At 36.6% G+C, this 22589-nt stretch overlaps 1 long non-coding RNA gene across 10 annotated transcripts in view; it reads right to left on the bottom strand.

Moving 5' to 3' along the window:
- LOC125397736 (uncharacterized) overlaps positions 1 to 22589 on the bottom strand; it is a 184796-nt gene that overhangs the window by 30359 nt on the left and 131848 nt on the right. For all 10 annotated transcript variants that reach the window (XR_015736315.1, XR_015736310.1, XR_015736311.1 and 7 more), the window contains 5 exons: positions 19168 to 19323; positions 16124 to 16233; positions 15788 to 15892; positions 12731 to 12838; positions 10186 to 10242 (listed from right to left, as the gene is read on the bottom strand). This is a non-coding gene — a long non-coding RNA (uncharacterized LOC125397736). The remainder of the gene's footprint in view (positions 1 to 10185; positions 10243 to 12730; positions 12839 to 15787; positions 15893 to 16123; positions 16234 to 19167; positions 19324 to 22589) is intronic.

Genomic DNA, 22589 nt, shown 5'->3' on the forward strand with positions numbered 1-22589 from the left:
ATACTCTAGCCTTTCCAAAGGCCATTTTCACTTCTGGCAGAGTTGAAAAGAACAACTGATTTGAAATTAGTTATATTGGTTATACAATAATTCTCTGCAAGACAGACATTTGGGAAACATCCATACAAGTTATTATTAGCCCCAACTGATAGCCAGAGTTGTAACTTCCTTAATGGATGGCATTTGTTGTTCATCACATTCTTGTTTGGTCCCTGGATGAAAAGGTAGGCAGTCATTCTCAGAGACAACTGCTGACTCAGTAAGCATGACTGCTTGGCCACTGACTGTAAGGACAATCAACAGAAAATGGTTCTGTGCAGTGAAAACATGCTCACAATGTAGTCCTTAAGGCATTAGAAGCAATAAATACCTGGTTTTAAGACATTTGTAATAATTTTATATTCTGCAAATGTCTTCACATGAACTTCCTCTTACTATGCACCTTACCAAATATGTTTCACTCCACAGTAACAGGGCCAAGGATTCATGGTTGGAACTAGTGGAGCCCGTAGAGGAATCACGCACCAAGAGGAAGGAGTTTAACAAGGAGTTGCCTAAAGACATCCCAAAGGTAGAGAGGAACTTCTAATTCATAGAAAAAGATTATAGTTCCAAGGATTATAATATGGACAGATCTATAGCATCACATGTAAACATTTGCATCAACACTCTCTTCCACTACTATAAAATATCCTTGCATGAGACTTGGCTCTAGAGGGGTTTCCAGGTGTCCAAGGAGATGTACCCAGCTAGGTCCTTGGGCAGCAGAGGAGAGGGTGCCTGAACTGTCCTTTTCCCATAGCCACACTGATGAATATCTTGCATATCACCATAGAACCGTCATCCGGTGATGGATGGAGATAGAGACAGAAACCCACATTGGAGCACTGGACTGAGCTCCTAAGGTCCAGATGAAGAACATAAGGAGGGAGAACATGAGCAAGGAAGCCAGGATCGCGAGAGATGCGTACACCTACTGAGATGGTGTGACTGATCTAATGGGAACTCACCAAGGCCAGCTGGACTGAGACTCAACAAGCATGTGATCAGACCGAACTCTCAGATTGTGGCTGACTGAGAAGCCAACGATAAATAATGGCACTGGGTTTTGATTCTACTGCCTGTACTGGCTTTTTGGATGCACAGCTTCCTAGACCTGGATGGAGTGGGGAGAGCCTTAGCCTTCACATAGGGCAGGGCACCCTGACTTCTCTTAGAACTGGAGAGGGAAGGGTCGGGAGGAGAGTGGGAAGGAAATGGGAGGAGGTGGAAATTTTTAATAAATTTAAAAAAAATATCCTTGCATGTCTGGAGAATCTTGGAATATATTCCAAGACAGAGTTAAGCTAAGAAGATGGTATGCAAGAAAAAAAAAGTAATAGCATGAACAAGAAAGCAGTGAAACTAGATACTATGCATCACTGAAAGCAAGAATCTAAAAGGAAAATCATTGCAGAAGCTCAAAACAAGATTCTGACGTCATAGCCACAGTGCTTGACCTCGTTATTTTTTTCCTCCAGACCCTATTGGACAAAGTATTTGAACCAACAACTGTTTCTCAGAGCAATTCTTACAAAGTTTCCTTTAACCCACAACCAACTAAATTTTAACATAAGATGTTAAAAAGCTTTGTTTCTTCAAATAACAGTGTGTGGTCAGGAAAGTCATCTAGAACCTCAACAGTGTCAGGCCCTAGAGTTTATGAGCTTTGCATTTTTCTCACAACTTCCATCATCTTGGAGATCTCTAGGGTCTCTGGTTTCATTTAGAAGAACAACAGAGAGCAGTGTAGACAAAATTTACATGACATAGTCCAATGCGGTAATGCTACAAAAGTGTGCAGAGGGCTCTAGGAAGGACGGAGCTGTTCTCATCTCCAGGAGAGTACAACCTGCACTTGCTGTACTCTGCTCAGGCTACCATATGATTCTCCATCAGAATTAATATATCTCAAGTTATATGGAACCTACTCAAAAGGGAAAACACACGTTTCCTCCTGTTTGCCATGTCTTTTGTGATCACTCTTAAGGAAATATATTCAGGTCTCATTTCTTGAAATATCTAAGGAAAAACAATGACAACTTTCCAGTAGTCATATTATACTTTGGACAATTATTTAAATATACTCATGGCTTCCAGCCCACAATTAAGGATACCTATTCAGAGATAAAACTTTGAGATCTTAATTCGCTCAATTGAGTTCAGTTTTAATTTCAAGCTATTCCCATCTTTGATTCACAGCAGGCTGAGTATCATATTCTTTTCCATATATCAGAAAACTCCAGATGCTTTGTGAGATTGATTTCATGCTAAAAAAGCTAAAGCAACACATAAATTTAAGCAAGTGTATGCTATAGAGATTTGTATTAGTATGGATCTTGCTTCATTGATACAAATTTAAAATCAATTTTATAACTGTAATTTTTGTTTAATACCTGTATTGTTATATATATAATTTTACAAGTTAAAATTAAAACCTACATTTTTATTTAAACAGAAAGGGGAAATGGTGTGGAAAGTACTTCTGTCTAAGTTTTGCTTTTTTCCCTTTTCCTTATTATTATTATTATTAAAATTTTAACCTCCTCCCCTGCTCCCATGTGTCTCTAATGCAGTCATTTTTTCACTCTTTATATCTCCCTTTGTCTCCATCACTCCCCTTTCTTTTGCTCAGACAGTCATTGATCTCCAAAATGGAGGGCATTCTCCATGCAAACAAACCATGCATCTAGCACTTCCAAAAATTCTGGGACATGGTAACTCATGGGAACTTACTTGGACACAGCCTGCTTATGTCTTGAGGAACCTCGAGTCTCATCTTTGAACTTGCACAGATAAGGGCTCTGGGAAGTTTCCATGAGCCCTGTGGTCTCCAAACTCCTGAAACGTGACAAAGGTGCAGACACCACTACTATCTACCAAATACATTTTGAAACTATAAGATTTATGGCATGAACAAGGTTATTTTTTGACTCCTGGTTTTACCTTGATTCTGTAACTACCATGTATTCTGTTACACACTTTGACCTTTACAAAAAATATAAAAGAAAATAATAAAATCCTTCTGACACCTCAGATCTCAATCTCAATCTGTTCTACCATACAATGAACAATATCCACTGCTGAACTGAATTTGAGATGAGTAATACCCCATTATGTAAATGTACCACATTTTGGGAGGGATAGGAACATGATAATTCAGGTGGGGAAGGGGGAGTATGGGATGAACCTACTGGAAAGGGTGAGGTAGAAACCTGGAACTAGGGAAGTTCACAACATTATACCAAGTTGGCACCAGATAAGACTCCTAGCATTTGTAAATATGTAGCCTAAATTGGTTGTCTTCTGAGACCAGGTAGGACATGAAGTGGGGAGATTGTATCAAAAGCCCAGGGATATAACCTTCAACAGTCTGTCTTGTCAATGGGATGTACTGAGGTAAGAGTGACACAGAAATTGTGGGAGTGGCCAACCAATGACTGGTCTACCCAAATACCCGTGCCATAAGAGTGAATCCAGTGCTGACATGGCCTGGAATTCCAGGATTGATAGACTTCATGACCCAGAGACCTAGAATAGAACTAAATACAACTGTCGGAAAAAACTATATTAGTGTGATATTGCCTAGCATCATTCTGCTATTCTCATTGGTTATACTCAATATACTCAATAGTCATAAAAGAGCCTTCCTGCAGCAACGGGTAGAAACACATGCAGAGACACACGGTCAAACATTAGGCTGAGCTATGTGAATGCTACAGAAGAGAGGCAGAAAGGATTATAGGAGGCAAAGCGTTAGAGGGAACCACAAGACAACCCACAGAATCCATTAACCTGGGCTCAGAGGAGATGAAAATCTTTTAACTGACAACCATGGACCTTCATTGGATGACCTAGGCACCCTGCTTGTATGTAATACTTTGTGGCTTGGTCTTCTTCTGAGACTCACAACAATGGGAACAGTTGCTGTCTTTGACTCCTTTACTGACTTCTGAGACTCCACTTTTCATACTGTGTTGCCTTGTCCAGTCTTAATACAAGGCAAGTTGTTTGGTCTTACATACAGCTTGAGATGCTATGTTTTGTCTGTCACACAAAGCTGGAGTTGGTCGGACACTGGAGAGAAGAGCAGAAGTCTGAAATTCTTAATTCCCTATTCATCATTACCCTGTAATGAGGCTAACAAGAAATTTACTCTGGTGAAACTGTGGCCTAACAAAGAGTGAGGCAATTAGTAGAATTTTGGAATGTCTTGCTATACAAGTGCATTCTCAAATAATTTACAATAATTTTAAAACTTATTTTACACTAGTAAACTTTAATTTTGTTTTAAAATTATTTTGAACTACTTGTTCTAAGATTAATTTTGACTTATGTCTACTTACTATAAATAGGGATAGGAAGTGTAGTCAGAGTGATGTCATGTAGCTGCTGAAGGAGAAGAATGTAGGAACTTTACTAGTAGGCCACAGATTGTATTGATGCAAAGGTTAAGACAAATGTGTTAACTTAAGATATAGGAACTAACTAGAAATACGCCTGCCAGAGTCATTGTCTAAACACTGTTGTGACTAATAGAGTTTCTGTGTGATTATTTGGGTCTGAGTGGTAAGAAAACAAACAAGCAGATTTCAGTTACAAAATGGCACCCATAGTCTGGTACATAGATCTACATAAGACCTTAAAAACCTTTAAAAATCTCATGAAAATGGGGGTTCCAACCCCACAAAAAATGTAGCCAGGTGAGGTTTTTTGGTAGAAGCATTTTCCCCAGATAGCCTTTGCTTCCTGGCCATAAGCAGAGGCATGGCTTCTCTTCCTTAAGAGACAGCTTCCTGGTTCATGATGGCAGCACAAACTGTTTCAGAAGATCCTGCTATGGAGCAGTATAATGGGTTTTGTGAACAGAGTGCTACAAGTTGATTAATGGCAACATAAATCCTCTGCATACCTGGAGCTGGGTCAGGTATTATGACTCACAGAGGTGGTGAACATGCCTCCATCATTTTGGATGAGGCAGAGACAACAGGCAAAGCCACAGAGTTAGCCCTAGCCTTGCCTTCTTATCATTAAAAGGAAATCCTGCACTGGTCAGAAAATGATTACATATACACAATAAGACAGATTCAGACAAAAAATAACTCTGAATGGGTCATGATGTTGGAAAAATGAATATGGGCTTAAGAGAGAAAAGAAAGAGTATAAGTGGTGCGGGACATCTTTCTGTATATTTGTTGCTTTTATTGGCTAATGAAAAAAGTAACTGTCATGGCCTGTGATATAACAGAGTAGAGACAGGTGGGGAAAACTAAACTGAATGCTAGGAGAAAAAAGTAGTAAAGATATGACATGTAGCCTCTGCTGGGAACAGCTGAACTAAAAATTTGCCCATAAGCCACAGCCAGTCACATGGTGATAAACAGATTAATAGAAATGGGTTAAAATAAGATGTAGTGGTTAGCTACATTTTAATAAGAAAGTAGATCTAAAGGACAAAGTAGTGATTTAATTAATACAGATTCTTTGTGGCTATTTTGGGAGTATGGGCAACCAGGAAAAAACAAGTGGCCTTTCTACAACTGATTGGTGCTCCAACTTGTGCTAGCTAAGTCCACATGAATCCTGAGAGTGCTTGCAAAGGAAATTTATTCACTAGAAAACAAAGTATAGCCATTTTTTTTCTGAATGGGCTTTGCTTGCTGGCAGCATTCTGCAGCTCTTTTAAGAAAGGTCTTCCTGATTCCACACTAGTAGCAAAGGGAAAAAAAAGCATGGTTTTAAAATAGCACCATAAACTGCTCTGGCTATATCAGGAAGTTGAGCACTGGTTGGCGTTTGTGGGACCAGGTGCTTTTGTACCCACTCAGGGTCAGAAGGAAAGTGGCTGAGATCATGCTAATGGCTCAGCATTCCCCGCCTAGGCAGGCAGCAGAAGCAGGTCTACTAGGCGTGCACAAGCAGAAGAGCATGGTAGATTCCCACCACCATACACATAGATATATCCAGGCCTTGTAGTGTACGACATGGAATATTTAGCTATTACTCAGATAAAAAGGGTTTTTGTGCTGCATGTTCCTTCTCAGAGTTACAGTTAGGAGCACAGCTCCTGCCTGGTGTTTCCAGAGATGGTGGTAATTGTACCTCTGCCATTTTGAAAGGTAGAGAGAATAGGAGCCAGCATCCAGTGGTGCTAAGATCAAACTGTTTACAATTTTTAAAGCTCTCTATGACATAAAAGGATTACAGATACACAATAGGACAAATTCAGACATAAAAGAAGTCTAGATGAGTCACAGTGTTGGAAAAATGTACATAGACTTTTGAGGGTGAAAAAAAAAGTAAAGACACAGTATATACAATATAAAAGAGTATAGACACTCATAAAGGATTGAAGATTATAAAATAAATATTAAACTTGTAAAAAAGTAAGAGTAAGAAAAATAAACCTCATAACGATGGAATATACACAGCAAGTCTGTATTATGTATGTTGTATTTTCTTGGAAACTTTTTGCCTGTGAAGGAGCAAAGTAATCAACATATATTCTTTATGGGTATCTTGTCTTCAAAATTTGGGTCTAAGGATATGTTGCTTTGGAAATTAGTTTCTTCTTTTGTTTCCACAGAAGATGAGAACATGTGATACCTTCCAGACTAATGTGGTTTGATGGAAAAAGGTCCCTGAAAGGTAGCCATGAACAACCCCCAAAATTATTTTGCACAACAAAAAACAGGAAGCAGATGTAAGAGAACAATGCCCATATTCACAAATATTGTTTATGATTGGTTGTTTACATGTAAAGGGGGAAATGCTGTAGAGATTTGCATTGGTATGGACTTTGGTTTATTGATACCAATTTAAGGTCAATCTTGTTATAAAGCATATATATATATATATAAATATATATATATATATATATCTTGATTAAGGTATTGTGTTTGTGTGCAGCTCATATAAAAGTGTAATGTAATAGATAGTCATAAATGGTAGTCAAGCTTGTAGTCAGGTTAGTTCAGTTTTCTAGATACACAGAGATAGATATCAGATGGATAGGTGGTACGGGAGAATCGTCTATATTATGTCAATTATGTTTTAAATAAATGCTGATTGGCCAGTAGCCAGGCAGGAAGCATATGCTGGACAACCAGACCGGAGTAGAGGCGGGGCAATGAGAACAGGGGAATTCTGGGAAGGAGGAGCCCATATCTCCCAAGTCCTGTCCAGACACCCAAGAAGCAGAAAGTGACCTGTCCCACTGAAAAAGGTACTGAGCCATATGGCTAACATATACTAGAATAATGGGCTAATAAAATTATAAGAGCTAATACAAAGCTTAAGCTAATGGGCCAATCAGATAATAACTTATGGAAGCCTCTGTGTGATGTTCTTGGAGAAATGCTGGCTGTGGGAACTGGGCAGGGGAGAAATCCCAACAAGCAGGCATTATATGTTACAAATGGTGCCCAACTGGACAACTGCATTCACATATAACTTGGGAGAGCTTGGAAGTAATTCTAGACAGAAAAGAATAGAATAAAGCATGGCTTTTCGGTAGCAGCAATTTCTTAGGTCCACCCTCCTTGATAGAGGCAAACACTCTCATTTAATGGAGGCTTCCTGACTCAGCTTTAGTTGCGAAACCCTGCAGCTCTTAGAGAGGTCCTGCCATGAAACACTTACACATGTTGATGAAAAGCTGACTACATGCTTTTTGGTTTTCAGCTGTAGCAGGAAAAAAGCTGCTCTGTTTTAAAATGCTGGCTTTCTGGTCCTTCCTGTCAGGGCAAACTCTGACTCTTTCAGGAAGGCAGTCCAACTACGGAGCATTTGAGTGTGGCTTGTGAGCACACTGCTGCAGCTTGCTTGCTGGCAGGGACCTTGAAATGCCATAGAGTTGTGGCAATAAACATAGCTACAGCCAGTATCTCTGTCATGAGGCTGGAATTTCACAAAGCTAAGAAATGGACTGGATCTATCCGTAAAAGCCACAGCTTTAATTCTCTAATTCTTTTTTAGCATATTAAAGACTCGTGTCATCAAAAAGAGAGAGAGAGAGAGAGATAGTAAAGAGAGAGTCAAAGACAAAAAAAAAACATCTAAATGGTTTACAGTGTGTTAAAATATAAACAGTCTTTGGAGAAAAAAGAAAAAGGTTAAAATCCTTAAAATAAAAAAAGAGAATAATTAGTTGTGGTGGTACACACCTTTAATCCCAAAACTTGGGAGGCAGAGACAGGTGGATCTTTGTGAGTTCAAGGACAGTCTGGTCTAAAGAGTTATTCCAGGATAAAGATATACAGAAAACCTGTCTCAAAAAGTAAAAGTAAAAACAAAAAAAAAGAGGTTAAAGTAAGTTTCATAAAGATGGAAAATACAGAGAATCTGTATACTGTATGTTATTATGCTCTCTTTGAATTTTTGAATGCTGAGGAAAGAGCAACAGCTACCAAAAGATATTTATTTATAATTGTTGCTGAATTAACTCACGATAGGTATTTTGAAAATACCTTGACGTCAAAATTGAAGTAATAAGTTATGCTCCTTTGGATAAGACATTTTGCTTTTTTTCCATGGGAAACAAGAATCTGTGGATTCATTCTGAGTTAAGAAAAATCAGGTTTGATCAAGGTGTACCAACTGAGAAATTTCCACAGGAACAGATGGCCCAGATGTCAGAGTTCTACATCCAGAACAGATTCAAGATGCTGCCTGAGATGTCCAAGCCTCACAGAATACTCCAGTCAGGACTTGATCATAATTCTAAATTTTCTTTAGGTCCTCATCAGATTATCAGTGCCCCCAACCAGTAGGAAGTAGCTTGAAATACTACACACACATTCCCCAAAAATGGACTATGGGTATTTTTCCTTTGTTTAAAAAAGAGTGGGAGGTAGTGTGGGAGAATTGTCTATATTCTGTCAATTATGTTTTATCTAAATGCTGTTTGGACAGAAGCCAGGCAGGAAGTATATGCAGGACAACCAGACAGAAAGTAGAGGTGGGGTAATGAGAACAGGTGACTTCTGGGAAGGAAGAACCCATTCCTCCTGAGTCCTGTCCAGACATGAAAAAAGCAGGATGTGACCTGCCCCACTGAAAAAGGTACTGAGACATATGGCTAACATATGCTAGAATAATGGACTAATGTAAGTTATAAGAGCTAATACAAAGTCTGAGCTTATGGGCCAATCAGTTTATAACTTATGGAGACCTCTGTATGATTTTCCTGGGGAAATACTGACTGTGGGAACTGGGCAGGAGAGAAACCCCAACAAGCAGGCCCTACATATTACAGATAGGTATTGTTCAAACTTTTCAATGACTACAGAATTTGGCATTTAAAGTGTTATAAGAACTTAGGATTTTTCATGACAATGAGACAGCTTTGCTCCTGGCAGCACGAGTATAATTCATGAGTAATATGGACATCAAAGAGTATCATTATGGAGTTTGCTAGCCATTTGGTCAAGAAACTGTTCTTGCCTGAACTGCTTGATTATATGCCGTATGAAGGAGTCAGGAGACAACATGTAGTCACCGCTGGTAACAGAGAAGCTAGAAACTTACTGGTAGGCTACAGCCACATGGCCATATATAGATTAATAGAAATGGGATAAAATAAGATTTAAAAGTTAGTCAATAAGAAGCTGGAGCTAATGGGCTAAGCAGGAATTTAATTGATACAGTTTCTATGTGGTTATTTTGTGAGTCAGGGCAGCCAAGAACAAAAAAGCAGCCTCCCTACAATGCATATGTATTTCTGCTCTTGTTTAAGATACTGTATTTGTGCAGCTCATTTAAAAATGTAATGTGTATTTCAGAAATACAGATTAATAGATAGTCATCTCTCATAATCTAAATGTAGTCATGTTCATTAGGTTTTCTAGAAGTACAGAGATATATTCCAGTTAACTAGATAAACTTCAATACTTAAATGACCTATAGATTATGGCATTTAAAAGGTTTTAGGAGCTTAGAATTTTCTTAACACTGTGACATGTCTACTTCTGGCAGCACCATTTGCTTTAGAGAAGTTTATAGGCATTGAGAAACTCATCATGGAATTTGCCTTCAATGTGACAATGCTAGTATTTGGGTATGAAACTTCTCTTGCCTGGGCTGCTTTATATTATGCTGTGTTAACTGACCATGAGGGACCAACAGAAAAGTCACTTCCAAACTTACCAATAGATGGAGTGGTACATCAGGATTCCTGCTTCTAAGAAGAAACTACCAGACATTCTGCAGGATACAGAAAAAAGCAACTGATGAATTTTACAAGGCAGAAAAGATCTTCAAATTTCCAGCTGCATGAAAATTCTGCTGGCAGCACCAAGCAACTTCAAGAGTAAGGTGGGAATCAAAGAGGCTCCTTATGGAGTTTGTTAGCCATCTGGGCAAAAATCTAGTCTTTTCTTGGCTACCTGATGGCATGCTATGTGAATTGAACACATAGGACCCATAGAGAAATGACTGCTGAACTTGTCTAAAGCTGAGAAAATCCTTCAGCATTCTTGTTTCATAAAAGATTCTTCAAGACATTCTACAGAATACAGAAAATGTTACTGAAAAACTGTCATTATAAGCAGAACTGTCTTTGAAATTTCTGCTTCTTGGAAATATCTGCTGGATGCTATGGGCCTGTAGGCTAAAGATGGATGCCCCAATGGTACAGAAAGCTTTTGGTGCCTGTCCATACAGCGAGATGTCTCTGTCAATTCCAGATTTTAGAAGTTGCTAACAATGCACTCCTGTTTAATTAGGTAATATTTTTCCCTCTGGAGTCTTTGATGAAGTTAAAGAATAGATAGTTATAACTACTGTTTTCCTTAGTTATGGTAAAAGATAAAGAAGATATAAATGTTGTAACTGTAATTATTTAAACAGAAAATTGAAGTGATGTGGCATTCCCCTCTGTATGCTGTGAATACTATTGGTTAATAAAGGAGAGCTTTGAGCCTAGAGTAGAGCATGGCAGAAAGAGCTAGGTGGGTAAAACTAAAGTAAATGAAATGAGGGCAGAGTCAAAGAGAAGTTATGTAGCCCCACCAGACACAGATACTGGAACTTATCCCAATAAGTCATACCCTCGTGACAATAAACAAATTAATAGAAACAGGTAAAATTAAGATGTAAGAGTTAGCCAAAAAGAAGGTAGAGCTAATGGGACAAGCAGTGATTGAAATAATATGGTTTCTGTGTGGCTATCTCAAAGCCAAACAGCTGGAACGACCAACAACAGGTGTGAACAAGATGTGTGGCATGCTCTGGTAATCCTTTCTAGTGCCTGAGTATGTGTTTTTCCAGTTCAAATAAGGAATGATCACACTTCTTTAGGAATCCTATGTCACTAAATGTGCTTGGTCTATATTTTTTCACATACACCAAATTTTCCCACTTATGTGGAACAAGTTCTAAATTGGTAATTGCTTAAAACTGTTAAAATGCTGGTGTCATTCTCGTCATGTACTTTATTTTAACCAGTGATAAAATGAAGGTATGATGTGATGTGGAAGGAGAAAAAAGAGAATTTATAATGGAAGGAATTGTGTTCTTGATCAGGAAAATCACTGAGCTGGGTTTGGCATATAAACTATACTAATTTTAAGTTACAACATCTTCTGTTAGAATCTCAGGAATATGATATGTGTATATCTGAAAGGTGATTTAACTAAATAAAATCTACTATAAAAATAGTGTGATGTTATTTTAGTTTCTTATAATATCAAGATGGGAGAGAGAGAAAGAGAAAGAATTACATAGATATTTGGGTTCCTCTTTTTGAACTCCATTCAAACATGATTATGTTAATGCAAACAACCATTGTCTACATTTCTAATAATCTACAAATTCCATGATTTTCATGATTTTTACAACTTTCCTCTTGCCAACATTTTCCCCATTTTTTCACTACCAGAATATCTCATTGTACTCATTGCCAGATATAGAAATTTATTTTCCACAAAAACCTAGTGGCCTGATTGCACAAACCCTCACCTGTATTATTCCTTATCCCACAAGAGAAAACTTGTCTATTGTTCAAGGTTGAGGGGAGTAATGAAGGCACAGCTAGTCTGCATCCCTTTCTAAGATCATCTTATTGTTTTTCTGTTTCATTTACTGACTACACAATAAAGTGTCCCTCATAGATACAGGCAATATTGTGAACAGTTTGAGCTACTTTTCTTACCTTGGAGTCTATTTGATAATAAAAGAATTAAAAATCTAAAAAAGGAATAAAATGACAAGTCCACATACCTAATGACAATAAACTAGAATGAATATGAGATAATAAACACAATGAATCCCTCTAGCATGTAGAAAATATGACACCTGTGTATGGAAGCAAAAAATATACAGATCCTTTGTGGACAGCACTTCTGCATGTTGAATATTAACCTTTGCCAGGAATATTAACCTTTACCAGGAATATTAACCTTTGCCATATTCTCACATTGTCCTGGAAGGTTTCATTAAGCCAATTTGTGGAGAAAGTAAATACTACACATTTCTTGTTCTTAGATATCTGGTCCTCAAGGCAAACAAGATTTTTGAATGTTTTGTAAAAAGGACATAACATTGTGTAAAGTCACGCACTCAATAATTTAATAAATAAGGTAAAGTCAAATAATCAGCAAATTCTAAATTAAAAAAAAGATAGACTTCAATGTAATTACATGAGTAATCAACAATTCCAAATGAAAACAGGAAGTAAGTGGTTTTACAATACCATAAATTCAGGGAACATGTCTCATCCAGTGTCAACTTCCTGGGATGCAGAGAGAAAGTATGGCTTTACCACTTGAACCGGAACCTCACTGAAGAGCACAGTCAGATGCTGTATGAGAAATAAACACCATAAGTTAAAGGACAATATATGGATAAACAGATCTGAGTACACTTAAAGACATGTAATTGTGATAATTAGTAAAAACATTAATTTTTTGAAATATAGCAATACATTGACTTTAGAAGCAAATAATTTTTAAAACCATTTAGAGGCTAAAAGTATCCCACACACAGTATAGATATATTACTTTGTGGTCTACTCATTTATACTTTGTAAGGACCTGGCACAAGATAGTCAAGATTGACACAATATTCAGATAGAAGAGTACAGAAAGAGAATGTCAATTTTTGCTCATATTTCAAAACTTATGACAAATTAGTTATCATGAAGTCATTTGGATATGGTATTTAGTTAAATGAAGAATAGTGAAATGAAATCAGGTGTAAAAAATGAACATTTAAATACATTTGTGTATGTGTAAGGGATCTACAGTTGTATGGAGACATGTTCAACATTGGAACTCATATTCCATCCAGTTACAGTTTATATTTATTAAGACAGAGTCTGTCATGGACCCTAGAGCTCATCAATTCTGGTATTATAATGGGAATGTGTGTGTGTGTGTGTGTGTGTGTGTGTGTGTGTAAAATATCACTGAATTTCAAAATCTTTTGATATTTGCAGATGACACAGTCGTTTTCAAAACCATTGGGACAAGTGGATACAATATGAAAATTGAGTTCCTCACTCAATAGCACATAAAGTACATTGAAATATCCCATATAACAACATACTTCTAGATAAAAAATAAGCAAAGAAATCAATTCATTATAAATTAATTATTGTCACATTAGTAAAATAATTTGTATTATGGAGGTAGAAATATTTGAAAAAACATTATAAAAAACAAAATTATGTATTTTTAAAACAAATTATTTAATCTAATAGGCATGGTGACAAAAATACAAGATTTTGCTGGAACAATAATTGCCAAAGAGTTAAGGTGATGGGAGAAGAACCAGAATAAGAAAAACCAGTGTGCCTACAAGTCCCATGTGTACATCACCACCTATCTTTAAAAAGTCCTCACTCTGTTAGTTCAATTTCCCAGTTAGATGTCTCTTATACATCATAAATAATAATAAAATGATGCCAAATAAAACAGCAACTACCATTAAATAATAGACAAAAATGAAGTAAAAAATCAAAATCCAAAATAGGTCCTGACATACCTTAATAAAAAAATATACATCAATCAAGAGACTCAAGTATTTTTAAACATTATATTGGATAAGTTAATTGATCAGAAAGTATAAAATATTCCACCACTCTAGATTTAAAAGATAAATAAGAGAAGTACATATATAATATTATGACTTGTAATTTCTGCAATGTGGTTCTAGGTCCAAATGAGGAGCAGAAGGAGGGAGAACATGAAAAAGGAGGTCAGGACCGCGAGGAGTGCGTTCACCCACTGATACATGGGGACTGATCTAATGAGAGCTCACCAAGGCCAGCTAAACTGGGACTGAATGAGCATGTGATCAAACCGGATTCTCTGAATGTGGCTGACATGGGGGCTGACTGAGAAGCCATCGACAATGGCACTGGGTCTTGTTTCATCTGCAAGTACTGGCTTTTTGGGATCCTAGTCTGTTTGGATGCTCACCTTCCTAGACCTGGAGGGAGCGGGGAGGACCTTGAACTTCCCACAGGGCAGGAAACCCTGACTGCTCTCAGGACTGGAGAGGGAGGAGGAGAGGGAGTGGGGGGAATGGGAGGGTATTGGGAGGAGGGGGGAAAGTGGAAATTTTTATAAATAAATAAATAAATAATTAAAGAAATTAAAACAAAATTAAAAAACAAATAAGTAGAAACAGTAATGGTGGTAAAAATGACAAGGAATCAATATTTTACTATCTCAAAATTATCTAATATTTATACATTATGTACATACAAAACAGGAAATTTCACACATTTTGGAAGATAACCTGACCAGCAGGGGCCATGACTAAATAAAGAGAACATCAGAGTCAGTCAGGAGAAAATTCCATTCAAATTGTTAGTAAGGGTGCCTAGGAGAGTACTAAGATAATTGTCTGTTAGTGGTGACCTTGTTGCTTCCAAGAAGTGGAAGTCAAGTCTCTGTTGCTTAAACACTGTGTTTTTGTTATGGAACTATAAAAATTTGAACAGGAACTACATAAAAGATTTGAGACTGGAAATTAGCTATCAGAGACCAGGAAGTTATGAGGAAAGCAGTCACGGAAAAAAAATGGATTCAATTCTATGATTTAGTTATGATAGCTTTGAAAGACAACAACCAGCATACCTAGTTTTCACTTAAAGTGCACTACTGGTTCATATCTTATCAATAATTAATATCAACCTAATTGAACTCAAGTCTTCTTTAGAAAGAGTTCAAGCATGTCTAATACTGCAACTCACAAACGTAACAGGGTTAGTGAGCGCATGTAATTAAGAAGTCCTAACCATCACTTCCAAAGATATTATAACATCTACCAATATTGTTATTTTGCAATTATATCAACATAATACTGTAGAGCTTGGAGCAACAAATGGATTCAACAGGTTATACTTAAACACTGTGTGTGTGTGTGTGTGTGTATAAATATGTGTGTGTATATATAATAAAAATAAAAATAATTAATTAGGAGGTAATAAATTTGACAGTGGCTTAAGGAATACTCAATAAGAATTTGAGAGATACTGATGTGGAAACTATACAAATAAACAAGATTTCTATTAAGTTCTTAAATTTTTAATATAAAAGGGAAATATATTGCCCAGTGAGTTAAGAAATACTATTTAAGCAGAGAAGGAGAACAAGACAAGAGAATTGGAATGACAATGACCAAAAGCTGTATAAATGCATGAAAACTTTATATTTATTAAGAAAGATAAATCCAATAAGGTACTTAAGAAATCAGGTGATATATTGAACTTGAATATTATGAATTTAAAGGGACTTAATACCTCGAATCCAAAAGGTTCAATACTTCCCCAAAAGTAAGAACGAAAAAGATACAAGTGGATGCTACTTCACAGAACATTTAGTGGACATTGTCTTCAGGTAAATGACTGGAAAAAATGAACAGAAATTGTTTGTTTAGCAAGAAACATAAACTATGTCTAACTAAAATGAATAGGATGTAATATTTGCAAAAATAGTAAGATATATACAAAATACATGGATTTACAATATACCAGCAAACATATTACTACATGAAAAAAATAAATATTGAATGGAATGTTGAATGCAAGATATGTAATTGTAAAGGAAAGGGAAAAATAAAACAAGATTTGCATTACCACCAGCGAGGTGTGGTGAGTGAGTCTTCAGTGAAACCTTCTCAGGAATTGAGGAGAAGCACTTCTTCCATGCTTGAGACTGAGATTATCATGAGCAAGCACGTGAGACCCTACATCAGGATCATAAAATAAGCCAGAAATTGTTTAAGTATAAATAATGAGAAACTGTAAACTTACAGAGAAAATCATTTCCATAGGATCAGTAATACCTATATAAGGGTTTAGAAAGTTCAAAATTTCTAGACAAGTAGTTTCAATAGTACTATGACTGCAATATTCACAGACAATATAGTTATTACATACAGTGGGCATAGAGACCTCCATATATTCCATTCTTTTCTTACAAAGTTCAAAATTTTTCTAAAATTTGCCTAGAACCACAAGAAATCCAGTATTGATGAAACTGCCCTGACAATAAGCACAAGATAAGAGTAATTCATTCATAATGCCTGTTTTCAGGTATGCTGAAATATGACACAACACACACATGTTAACACAGGTATGCTGAAATATGACACAACACACACACACACACACACACACAATGTTTCTGATATAAATTAATGGCTTAAAATGTCATTTACTACTCATCATTTAGCTCATCTTATAAATTGCCAAAAGATATACTAGGTAAAAAGCTACTCGAATGTTTCGTCATAGTTGGATAACATAGTAAAATTTCTGTATTTATTTATTTAGGAGTTTGTGTGTGTGTGTGTGTGTGTGTGTGTGTGTGTGTGTGTGTGTGTGTGTATAAGAACAAACAATAAAAAAGAGGTCATGAATCTCATAGTGAACAATAAAGGTTATAAGGGAGGATTTGGAAAGAAAAGGAAAGGAGACTATGATGTATATATTATAGTTTCAAAAAAATTTAAAATATACGTAAACAATAAAGCAGACCATATACCAAAATATAGGCCTAATTTTAAAAATACACAAATAGCATCTGTCTTAAAATTATTCTCGAAATCATTACTAAAAGCAACACTTTCTAAGGTATGCAGCCATAGATTTTATTGGAAGAGAGAGAAATGTCCTCTATGCCTCTCTCTGTGATAGAACTAATACAATGTATTTCCACAGTTACCTCCCCTAGCAAGGAATGCTGGAGAAATAAATATTTCCCAAGCTAAAAATGAGAGGAGGCCTGGCATCAAACAGCTAACAGAAGAATATAGCTATGAAATTTGAGGTACACTGGTGCCATCTAGAGTTTCACATGAACTTTAGGTAAGTCAACAGCAATGCTCAAAAGACAAATCTTTTCTTTCATGTGAAGTAAAGCAAATAATAATGGAGAAAATGTACCTCATCCAGAAAAACTGAAAAAAAGTTTCATTGTAACAAAAGAATCACAAACACAAATGGTTATGACTACTTAATGGTCAGTACTGAAAATATAAAAAAAATAACAGTAGACAGACCAAACATGGTATTTTTAATTATTAAGAAATATGTATATACATTGATACTGTTATGTATATGAAACATCAAAGAATGTTTTAAAAAGGCATGAATTTAAATGAAAGCAAAATGGATGTATAGGAGTTTTTACATGACGAATGCATAGATTAAGTTATGTAGTGCAATTATAATTTCAAAGGTTAAACAATTTAAAAAATATAAAACTAAATGCACCTTAACATACTTTTCTGCTCTTTATCTTTCCCTAGTGAGACATGAAGCAAGGTCCATGCATCAAGAAAGAGCACCCATAAAATTAAAAGACAATTGTATTTAAATTCTACTTTGTGAATAACTGTGCTTACTAGGGTTACAGATGGAATTCAGGCACCTGTATCAAGGGAAACTCAACCTAGCAACATCAACTACTTGGGGCAGCTACAGGGAAAGATCTTTTCTACCATGACAGCCAACATCTCCACTAAACATACCCAACTACCACAACAATCATTTGCTATGTTTATGAAGAGGCAGTTTTAAAAAGCCTTTTAAAACATTTGAGTTCATGATATTCTCTGGCAATGAACCTGAATGAAACACCTCTAGTCCAGGAAACATCCTCTCCAAAGCGAATGCTTTAATTCACAGAATATGGATTCACAATAGAGAAAATGCACTAAGTTCCTTTATATAAACAAATACCATGGCAACAGAATGAATACATACAAGGTCCATCTAGTCACTTATTTAAGTCACCTCAGGTTGAGAAAGAGGCAAAGAAATAGTAAGACTGCCCTATTCTTGGCATAATTTTAGATCTGAATGAAGTGAGCATTCCAGTAAACTGGTCACACATGTGGATAACTATCAGTACTATTTTCTAATGTTAATTATATTGTCAAAATACATGATTTCATTATCAACTACTGATATTTGCATAACAATAACGGTTATTAATAAAATATAACATAATAAATTCTTTACTGGCTTTTGTTCATATTTTCTTTTGTATGGGAGAAATTGCCAGACAAGTTTTGCTGTGTAGCCTTAGTTGTTCTAGAACTCATTCTGTACACCAGGCTGGCCTAGAAATCATATATTTGCCGACATTTGCCTCTCGAGTGCTGGAATTAAAGGTGTGAGACATCACTGTCCAGCCATAACAAATTTATAGCCTTTTAAATTTTATATAAATATATACTTTATCAGTTATTATAATATCATTATTAAATGATGAAAAATTCAGTAAACCATATAATACAAACCCCTCTATGTGAAGTTTTCATCACCATGGCTTTCATCTCCCCACAGTGAGTGCTGTACTGACCTCATGGTTTCATGATACATCATTTCTTTAGAACTTCCACATGACCCACAGCCAGTAACTTTCTATTCCACAATAGTCACATTGCACATTGTTATAATAATGGAGTCTCTGAAAGGACACGCTGGAATATTTTTAAGCAAATCCATGTATAATTTCATAAGAATCAAATTAAGAGTGCCTTCTCCCAAATAGATCATTCCCATATAAAAAATACACAAAAACAAGGGGAATAAACCCTTTTTAGTATGATCTGATTTATTTAAAAGCCCGTGCATTGGCATTGTAGTAGAATCTGTTGCCTCTCCAATACCTGACTGCAGTTGAAATCCTGGGCTGTACACATCATCTTTTTCCTGGCATCCCATTTCACAGAAGAAAGGAATAATATATTACTATGGAAGCATGATTGCTCACATCAATGATAAGTGTAAATAGAGATTGCTTGTTCGTTCCTGGCTGCCCATACCTGAAATAATTACACAAAATCATATTAATGGCAATGTTGCTTGGACAATGATTCTACTGTATTTTTAGATGTAGCTCTTACATCTTAATATAACCCACCCATTTCTATTATTTTATATTTTACCACAAGGCTTGTAGCTTATCAACTGTCCATTTGTCTTCTTTGAGGGCTACATGACATCTCTCTGACTTCCCCTACTCTCTCAATATATCAGAATCAGTGGCTGGCTATATTATAGCCTGATATAGACCCAAAACAGCCTCTTTAACAACAAATGGTAATAAGACATATTCACAGCATACAGAGGTAAATACCACATCATCTACCCCTTTTTGTCTAAATAAAAAGGAAGGGTTTAAATTTAACATAGTAAAATTAAATATAACAAAACAGGTATGGTATCAAGCAAGGATAACACTTACAATATTTATATCTACTTTTTTAGTATAACTAAGGAAAACTATAATTATAACTATTTATTCTTCAACACAATCGAAGACTCCAGAAGGATATAATATTACCTAAGTAAACAGAAAGTGCATTGTCAGCAACTTCCATAACTCTTGAATTGACAGAGACTTCTTGTTACCTAAACAGTCACTCAAGGTTCTTCTGTAACACTGAGGCATCTAATGTGGAATTCCCCTCTCTATGTTGTGAATACCATTCCTGGATAAGGAAACTGCCTTGGCCTGTTGATAGGGCAGAACCTAGGTAGGTGGGGAAAATTAACTAGATGCTGGGAGAAAGAAGAAGGAGATAGGCAGAAGCCATGTAGCCCCTGCCAGAGACAGACACAGGACAGAACATTACCTGGTAAGTCACAGCCATGTTGTGATTCACATATTAATGGAGATGGGTTAGATTAGGATATGAGTTGGCCAGAATTATGTTAGAGTTACTGGACAAGCAGTGTTTTAAATAGTATAGTTTCTGTGTGATTGTGTCAGACCTGAGCAGCCAGGAGCCAACATGCTAACCTTATAACAACAAATTGGTGCCCAACATGGCCAACGAAAATCCACTTAAAACCTGATAAAGTTTAAAAAGCATTTCTAGAAACATAAAAAAAAGTTACACATGGCTTCTTGGTAGCCAACACTTTGCTGGTGGCGTGATGCAGTTCCTGTAAGACAGGTTTTCCCAATTCAACAGTAGCAGATAAAAAGTTGTAAGACAGGTTTTCCCAATTCAACAGTAGCAGATAAAAAGTTGTAATGATTTAAAAACGCTTTCCCAAACCGTGCCGCCAGCACAAATACTGGCTCTTTAAGAACACCAAGCATTTAAAGGTGTTTGTAAATAGCGTGTTACAAACTGCTTAATGACACGCTGAATACTTGTAACTGTGGTGGTGTGTGCAGCTCAGAAGCAGTGAACATACCTTCTCTACCATGTTTGACTGTGCGGGGCAAGCAGGAAGTGCCACATTTCCCCTAGCAATGTCACCACTCAAGTTCACACAAAGTGGTTAGTATTTTAAGAAGCACTCATTGACAGTAAAGAATAACAGATACACAATAGGACATATTCAGACATAAAAGACCTCTAGATGGGCAACAGTGTTGGATTAATGTATCTAGGCTTGGGAGAGAGATGAAAGAGAATATAGACAGTTATAAAAAATGTAAGCAGTTTCTTAAAAACGTAAAGTCTTTAAAGAGACAGAGTACAGACAGTCATTGATTAAAAGCAGCAAAAAAAATAATAAAACATGCTAAGAGTTGAAATTTCACAGAAAGTCTGAATTATGTATATTTTTGTGTTTACTTTGAATTGATTGACTGTGAAGGAGCTAAGTACAGAGAGACATTTCATTGTATGGGCTTCTAAGCTAAACCACCATACAGTTTCAATGTATCTTTATTTCAAAATATGGATGTAAGGATACATTCCTTTGGAAAAGAGGTTCTACATTTGTTTCCACAGAAGACAAGAACCTGTGAAATCCTTCCACACTAATGTGGTTTGATGGAGCAAGACACCGTAAAAGGTTGCCTTGAACACCCCTCCAAAAATTACTTCACCCAATAAAAAGCAGGAAGCAATTTGGAGAGGACTATGCACATATTCCCAAATATTGTTTGTAAATATTCCTTTGAATTTAAAAGGGGATAACTATTAAAATTTGTTGTGGTATACATCTTGATCTACTGATGCAAATTTAAGGTCAGTATTTTTATATGTATATATCTCCTTTTGATTAAGGAATTTTGATTGTGTAGTTCATTTAAAAATATAATATATGATTAAAAAATACAGGTTAGTAGATCATCATCTATAATAGTTAAGCTTATAGAATGTTAGATAGCTTTTTCTAGATGAACAGAGATGTATTTCAGATGGATACACACAGAATATAGCATTTAAAATTGTTAAGAACTTAGGAATTTTCATGACATGAGACACATCTGCACAAAAAAGGTGTGGAACATATACACATTAGAGTTCTACTCAGCGGTAAAAAACAATGACATCTTGAATTTTGCATGCAAATGGATGGAAATAGAAAACGCTTTACTGAGTGAGGTAATCCAGACCCAAAAAGAGGAATATGGTATGTACTCACTCATAAGTGGATTCTAGCCATAGTTAAAGGTCTGTGAGTCTATAATTTGTGATCCTAGAGAAGCTAAATAAGAAGGTGAACCTGAAGAAAATCATATCGTTATCCTCCAGGATATTAGAACTAGGCAAGATTGCCAGGCAAACTCGGGTGCATGGGGGGTAGGGGGGTGGAAGTAGGGGAAGATGGTTAGGGAGAGGGGAGAGGGGGAAGATTGGGTATGGCTTGGGGGAATGGGAGGGGGGAGGGAGGAAGGATGGTTCTGGGAGCAGGGAAGTTTATATCTCAACTAAGGGAGCCATTTTAGGGTTTGCAAGAGACTTGATTCTGGAGGGGTTCCCAGGCCCAAGGAGAGGTCCCCAGATTGTACTCTGGGCAGCAGAGGAGAGGGTGCCTGAACTGGCCTTGGCCCATAACCATACTGACGAATATTTTGCATGTCACCACAGAACCTTCACATGGCGATGGATGGAGATAGAGACAGAGACACATATTGGAACACTGAACTTAACTCCCTAGGTCCAAATAAGAAGCAGAGGGAGGGAGATCGTGAGCAAGGAAAGCAAAATCAGAGGGGGCCTTCATCCTACCATGGATGGAAATAGAGATGGAGACCCACATTGGAGCACTGGAAGTTAGGACCACGAAGGGTGCGTTCACCCACTGATACAAGGGGACTGATCGAATGAGAGCTCACCAA

The sequence above is a fragment of the Myodes glareolus genome, chromosome 24, assembly GCF_982192425.1.
Source record: "Myodes glareolus chromosome 24, mMyoGla1.1, whole genome shotgun sequence".
Taxonomy (NCBI): domain Eukaryota; kingdom Metazoa; phylum Chordata; class Mammalia; order Rodentia; family Cricetidae; genus Myodes; species Myodes glareolus.